This window comes from Lepisma saccharinum, chromosome 8 (genome assembly GCF_977018435.1).
Source record: "Lepisma saccharinum chromosome 8, izLepSacc3.1, whole genome shotgun sequence".
NCBI classification, from domain to species: Eukaryota; Metazoa; Arthropoda; class Insecta; order Zygentoma; family Lepismatidae; genus Lepisma; species Lepisma saccharinum.
Window position 1 is genome coordinate 47,123,644 of NC_139236.1, and position 6,778 is coordinate 47,130,421.

Below are 6,778 nucleotides of genomic sequence, written 5' to 3' on the forward strand. Positions count from 1 at the left end.
CAATGGTTTATAGTCTCATCAATACAGTGATATCTGAAAATGAAACAGATGATTATGGACTGAAACTGCCAGGACGGGTATTTTACATGTGAAATCAACAAGGTCCTCAACCTTACATTTTTTGATTCATTATAAATTTGGTATACTGAAACATCTTCGACAAAATGGACAGAAAGTGGTTTTCATTTACATCCGTGCGCATAGTAATCAAAATAAATATCATGACATAGTAGATGCAAATGCGAAAAAAGCGAGAACCCAGGATTATGTAACATTTTTTCGACTACCTTATTACTACTCTCTTACCCAGAGTAGAATATGAGTTACAAGAACAGTAGGAGGAGTGGTGCAAAATAGAGCTTCAAAATACCACATCCTATAAGTGGCATGCTCAAGTCAGAAATCATAGAACTTGGTACCAAAACATGAATCTACCTCGGGCAGTGATTGTTTTTGTATTAAGATTGCGAACAGGTCATGTATTAGTAAATCAACATTTGGCTCGTTTAAAGATTGTGCCATCAACTTCCTGCCAATGCGGAGAAGCTAATCAAACACTTAACCATTTATTTTTTGAATGTCCCTTAAGACAACAATTCCGAGACTCTCTATATAAAAACTTACAACATGCACAGGTACCATTTCCGATATCCTTATCTACACTAATATTTGAACCTCGCACTGCAGTTATTTGGATTCTTTATAGTTTCGCTAGAAAACATAGGTTTACTATTTAAACACATTACAATTTAAATTAATAACCTCACAAAACTATTATACCATAAGAACAGGAAGACATTAGTGTTTCGAAGAAAGTGAATGATATTCAACAACAGTTTGGAACATAGATATTAACAATAGAACCTGAACTCAGCAACTTTGGCTAGAAACTGCAAACGCGGTGTGAGCCATAAAATAAAGAAGAAGAAGCATACTTAAAGGGCCATCTGAGGTAGGTTAAATTTCAATATTTATGCAATCAGGGCACCTATAGAAGTGATTCAGAAAGGAAAAGGAAAGGTCTTAAAGGGCTCTTTTACACGAGATATTGTCAGGGTAAAAGAAAACACATTTGAAGGTGGTGTAAAGAAACTTTGGTAGCCATTTTCTCAAATGAAAATTATATGTCACACACTGTTACGCAATAACTGCACAAAATTGAAAAAATGAGATACCAATGTTATCCGAACTAACGTTAGATTTAGGTTAGGGTAGGATAGGGAAGGTTAGATAATGCATGAAGCAAATGATGAAATCAAATCGTAAGTGGGTAGGTGGGGGCGAAACCTTCGCCCCGTGGCACATTCCTTTCCTTTGGTGTTGATGCAGGAAAACAGGAGATATTTGGGGTGAGTTTATTTGGTCAAGAAGTGGTCATTTCTCAAACTGCAACGGAAGGGGAAAGAGCTGCGTTGTCACAATCTGAGGGTATGATTATACTTTGCAATGTGCAAAATTTCCCTTTTCGCACAATTTTCCCTTCCTATAATATATAATAATAATAATAATAATAATGACGCCATTTTGAGAAATTAACTTAATGGATAAGTTAAATACACTAATCATGGTGAAGAATGCATTAGCGAGTGCAAAGGTTTTTTTTAATAATCAGTTCAAAGAAATAGTTATGATTTTGACCACTTTTAATGTGATGCCAAGACTGGAATCTGAAAATAAATCCCGAGAAATCTGTTTTTATAAGGTTTACCCTCAAATCTAATTTTACAGCACCATCCTATAGAGTATGCAACAAAATCATCACGTTCGTACAACAGCACAAAGATCTTGGAGCAAACTCACTTTCAGCCACCATATAGATTACATAACTTTGAGAGCCATGAAAACCCTTTGGCTAATTTACAGATTTACAGATATCACACATGTTTCTGCCCTCAAAACCTACCTTACAACGTGCGTTGTACCTATTCTTGAATATGGATCCTGTATTTGGTCAATGGCCTGTGATAAAAATATAAAGAGAACGAACAAAGTGGTAAATTTCTTTATCAGAATAATCAAACATAGATGCCCAGCCCTTGCAAACTTTTCCAAACATGAAATTCTATCCAATCCCGTTCAATCGACAACTGTTCAATAATCGTTCCTCACTTCCTTACGCTCTCTTGAACCCAGCTCACTCTATCTCGTTCACTCGCCAACTCCCATTCCACACCGTCTCTCAAGTCAATAACCTAGCATTGCTTATTCAGCTTTCCTTTCTCTGCTTCCTGCTATGTTGACTTGACACTTCTATCCAATGCCTTGGGTACGATACGCAACTGCTTGCGAACTGAGGCCATTGTCGAACTATCTCCTCCATTAGTAAACTTGCTGGTGTGATAAGCATGCAAAGAGATATTGAATTTACATTTGCCGAGAAAGTTCTGTAAGTTTTAAGCTGACAGAGGGCAAGAAACAACTCCTCTTCACTGGTGCAAGCGTGCATAGAAGGCACCATCTTTAAAATATCAAAAATAGAGTTTTGAAGCTCACTTGATTAGTGTTGCAGCCTTGAGGTTGTTTTGTAAGTAACAGCTGATACGTCATGTAAATTTGATATGTACCAGTCTGCCCTACAATTTTTATTGGACTTTCTGAGTTTTCTTTGACTTTCGTAGTAAAAGTGGTGGAACACAACACTTATGTTTGTGGTACAGAGACTGTACATGTGGGTGTTTTTTTCTCACATACTGACAAATACTTTGTAAAGTTAACTTTATCTTTCTCTGTGTTATTCCAGACAATGTCTAAACTTATTAACTGTATTAACTCACATTCAGAGGTTCCCAGATGAGGAGTTCATGACGCGTGCTGCGTCATAGGATTTTTTCTGTAAGGGGCACAATAAAGATTTAAGAATAGTTCTTTAAAGTTTGTCTACCACTTCCGCTACCATAGCACATTTCTGTCTGGATGGGTTTGAACGATTTACTGTTTATGAAGAAATAAACGTCACTTCTCTCCGAGAAAGTATTGGCGTTGTATTAAGTTAATGGTAACTTTGCAGAAAAATAGGTCTAAAAATTTTCTTCTTGCTTCACTCGCATTGCAACCTTTTTTGAGAGGATTGCATCAAGTTTATACTCATTCCGTACAAAAAGTAAATGAATGCGATTTGTTCATGATGTAATACAAAGACCACAAAGCGATTAAACAAGAAATAGAAAAATAAGTTAAAGTAACCGAAATTGAGAGAAAGTCTGTTATTTATATTACTTTTCTTACAAGGGAGGTCATCTAAGTGTCCTCCTCCGATTTCCATGACACTTGGCAGGTGTATAGAGGGACCCAAAGGAAGAAATGCGTGTTTTTCGTTTCGGCTAAAAAACTGTTTTAGGGGGCAAAATCCCCCCTCAAATGTCAAGATGAGGACAAATTGAAGTGGGGAACTGACCCCTATGTCCCCCTTGTATCCTTGGCTATGGATATCACCTATATATCATCAAGGTCATGCTTGATTGGGTTATGGTTCTTGTGTGCGGCTACTTTGACGCTCCGTTACCCTGATCTGGTCCGTCTATTGTTTATGCCCATGCCTATCCGGTAACAACGCTGTCTACGAATTCGGTATCTCTCTACAATTGCACTGCGTTTGGTACCGACAACTCTGCAGTTCTGTGCTATGTATGTTCCAATTATATGTGCGTGTTCTTCCCATACCAGATTTACGTGGTTTCGGGGTCAGATCCCCACTTCAATTTGTCCTCATCTTGACATTTGAGGAGGTGGGGGTTGCTCCTAAAACAGATTTTTAGCTGAAACAAAAAACACATATTTCTTCCTTTGGACCGCTCGATACACCTTCCAAGTTTCATGGAAATCGGAGGGTGACACAGGGGTCAGATCCTCACTTTAATTTGTCCTCATCTTGACATTTGAGGCGGGTTTTGCTCCCTAAAACAGCTTTTTAGCCGAAACAAAAAACACGTATTTCTTCCTTTGGACCCCTCTATAGAATCAGGGAAAAATGCGCCCGGGAAAAATGCGCTCTCGCAATAAAAGTGGGAAAAATGCGCCCTGCCAAGAGTAACTACATTAGAAAGTGGGAAAAATGCGCCCAGCACACATGACCTTCACCAACTAATCCATTTCTAACGACCGCCATGTTAGGCAGATTTCAGTTGTATATTGGCATTTATCTTATTCGTATACTTTCAAGTTAAGAACTTCGATTAAATTATTTATACTTAATTGTTTTCATAATTCATGTATATATTTACGTTTTATCTTATATTATTCGCGTATTTTTGCAATATTTATTCAGAATTTATAGACTAATAATTATCCCAAATAATATATGCAACGTTTTTATTGTTTTCCAAATCCAAAATGGCTAGGATTATTTCTATCTTTCACGCAAATTTTGTTATTTAAACACAAGTTAAATACATTTCTTCTTAATATCGATTTTTGTTCAAGATTGTACAAGATTTAAGTAATTTGTCTTTGTTATAAACTAAATCTCTATTTAATCACTTTTTTATGTGCAAGGGCAAATATGATTTATTTGATACAATCAGTTTAGTTAATTCTATATAGTTTAACATTGTAATATTAACTATAGCAAAATATTTCTCCCTCGTTTTCAATAAAATATCGTTTTCCTATTGGCTGTTTATGTTAGGAGTGGGGGAACCACGCTTCGGGTTCTTGGCGATGTAAAAACTTCCACGTTGGTATTTTTAATTGTTGCCAACCTGAACTTTAGCTTACTATCGCTAATTAACATTGATGTGTTATATAAATTATCAGTTTTTCTTGTGTTATTTTATGTTATGAGTTTGTATTGTAAGTTAGAACAATCTGTTATGCTGCTCCTCGCGCTTGAGGTAGCAGTTGAGGTCTTGCTATTAACTGTGAAGGCGGTGCGTGGACTCTCGTGTTAAATAAATTGCTTATCATTGCCTGCGAGCGTGCATGATCCAACAAATTATAACTTTTAACTTGTGCGAATCAGTATGTACGGGCGCGATTTGTGATTAAAGATTTTGAACATTTTAATTATAAAGTATTTTGAATTGTATTTACTATCACGTGTCTCAATTCGGTGGTTTCCTTCCTGGAGGAAGGGTGGATCGTCTTAATCCCGATCCCTGGGTGAGAACTGGTGCTCCCAAATGACCAGCCGGAGCAAGGAGCGGTGTGTTGCCAATTCGGATCTCCATACCCTGGAGTTACGAGTGGTGGCACGTTGCACATTGAAGGGTTGGAATTCCCGGTTATCTAACTCTGTTTAGCCTCCCCGATGGCGCAGTAGTAGCGTCGTCGCCTTGTAATCAAGGGGTCCCGGGTTCGATACCCGGTGGAGGCACAAGTGGTTCGGATCCCATTTTAAACTGTAGGTTCAGTCCCAATTAGCCTTACTGTGCATAAAGTGGACTTAAAACATCAATCCAATCCAATCTAACTCTGTTCATTTGTTTGCTTCAATCGCACACCTGGTAAGCTTTCCAATGAATCAGTAGTCACTACCAACCCATCTCTGGCATAGGTAGATGAAGGAGGCGAGCAGAGAATCCTCGTTTTTTGTAGCTCTTTTCTCTTTCCTAACAGTCCCAAGCCTGTGTTAAGTGTGAGGGGAAGCTGGGTAAAGGTTGTTATAATCAACATATTATCATATTGGTGAAGGTCGTGTGTGCTGGGCGCATATTTCCCACTTTTCATTGTGGTTACTCTTGGGAGGGCGCATTTTTCCCACTTTCATTGCGAGAGCGCAATTTTCCCGGGCGCATTTTTCCCGACACCCCCTCAACGGCATAAATCATCCATGACTCATATCCGGCTCCTACCGGAACTGATAGGATAATAATGTCGCGTGCAGCCAATATTTTAACACGTTTGTATTGATATTTGAGGTTTCAATTTTATTTTGTGGAAGTAACTTAGAGGTTATTTCTTCCTCACAATGTAGCTACAGGCCATTTGACCTAAAGCGTCAATATGGCCATCAAAGCCCTAAACGATGATATTATGAACGTCTGCAAGTGGTCTCAGGCAAACGGTCTGCGAGTAAATGCTGAGAAAACGAAATGTATTTTAATTGGCTCACGTCAGCTCATTTCCACAACAGAGAAGTCCTCCATCCCTGACATTCTTGTCGAAGGAAACCCCATTTCGTTGTCACTTTCGGTCAAAGATCTGGGAGTCGTTGTGGACGAAAACCTCACCTGGAGTGACCATGTGAAGGCCATATGTAAAAAATCCTACGCAGCATTACACTCGCTGTACCGCCTTAAAAATATTTTACCACAAGAAGTAAAAAAAAACACTCGTGGAGTCCTTAGTTCTGTCTCATATAGACTACTGCGACTTGACATATATTGACCTCAACGGTGAACTAGCAAGACGTCTACAGCGAATACAAAATGCATGTGTGCGCTACATTTATAATATCAAATTTTTTGACCACCTGACCCCTGCTTTCAAGGACCTAGGCTGGTTCGACCTTTCCACTCGCCGTCGCTTTCACGCTCTTACAGCGCTCTACAAAATAGTAAACTCACGAGAGCCGTCCTACCTACTTTCTCGATTTCAACCCCTAAGTTCAGCACACACCTTTGCCACCCGTTCGAGAGACAACTCTCTGCTGGCCATCCCCTCCCACAAGACAACGTTTTATGGAAATTCCTTAACGGTCACTGCTACCAGAGCGTGGAACGACCTCCCCAACGACATAAGAAACTCTTCTTCTCTTCTCCAATTCAAATCAAAATTAACAAATTATCTTCTGGAGTCAACTTACCAGAACTGAAAACAGGGAAATAAAATTAAACCTTCG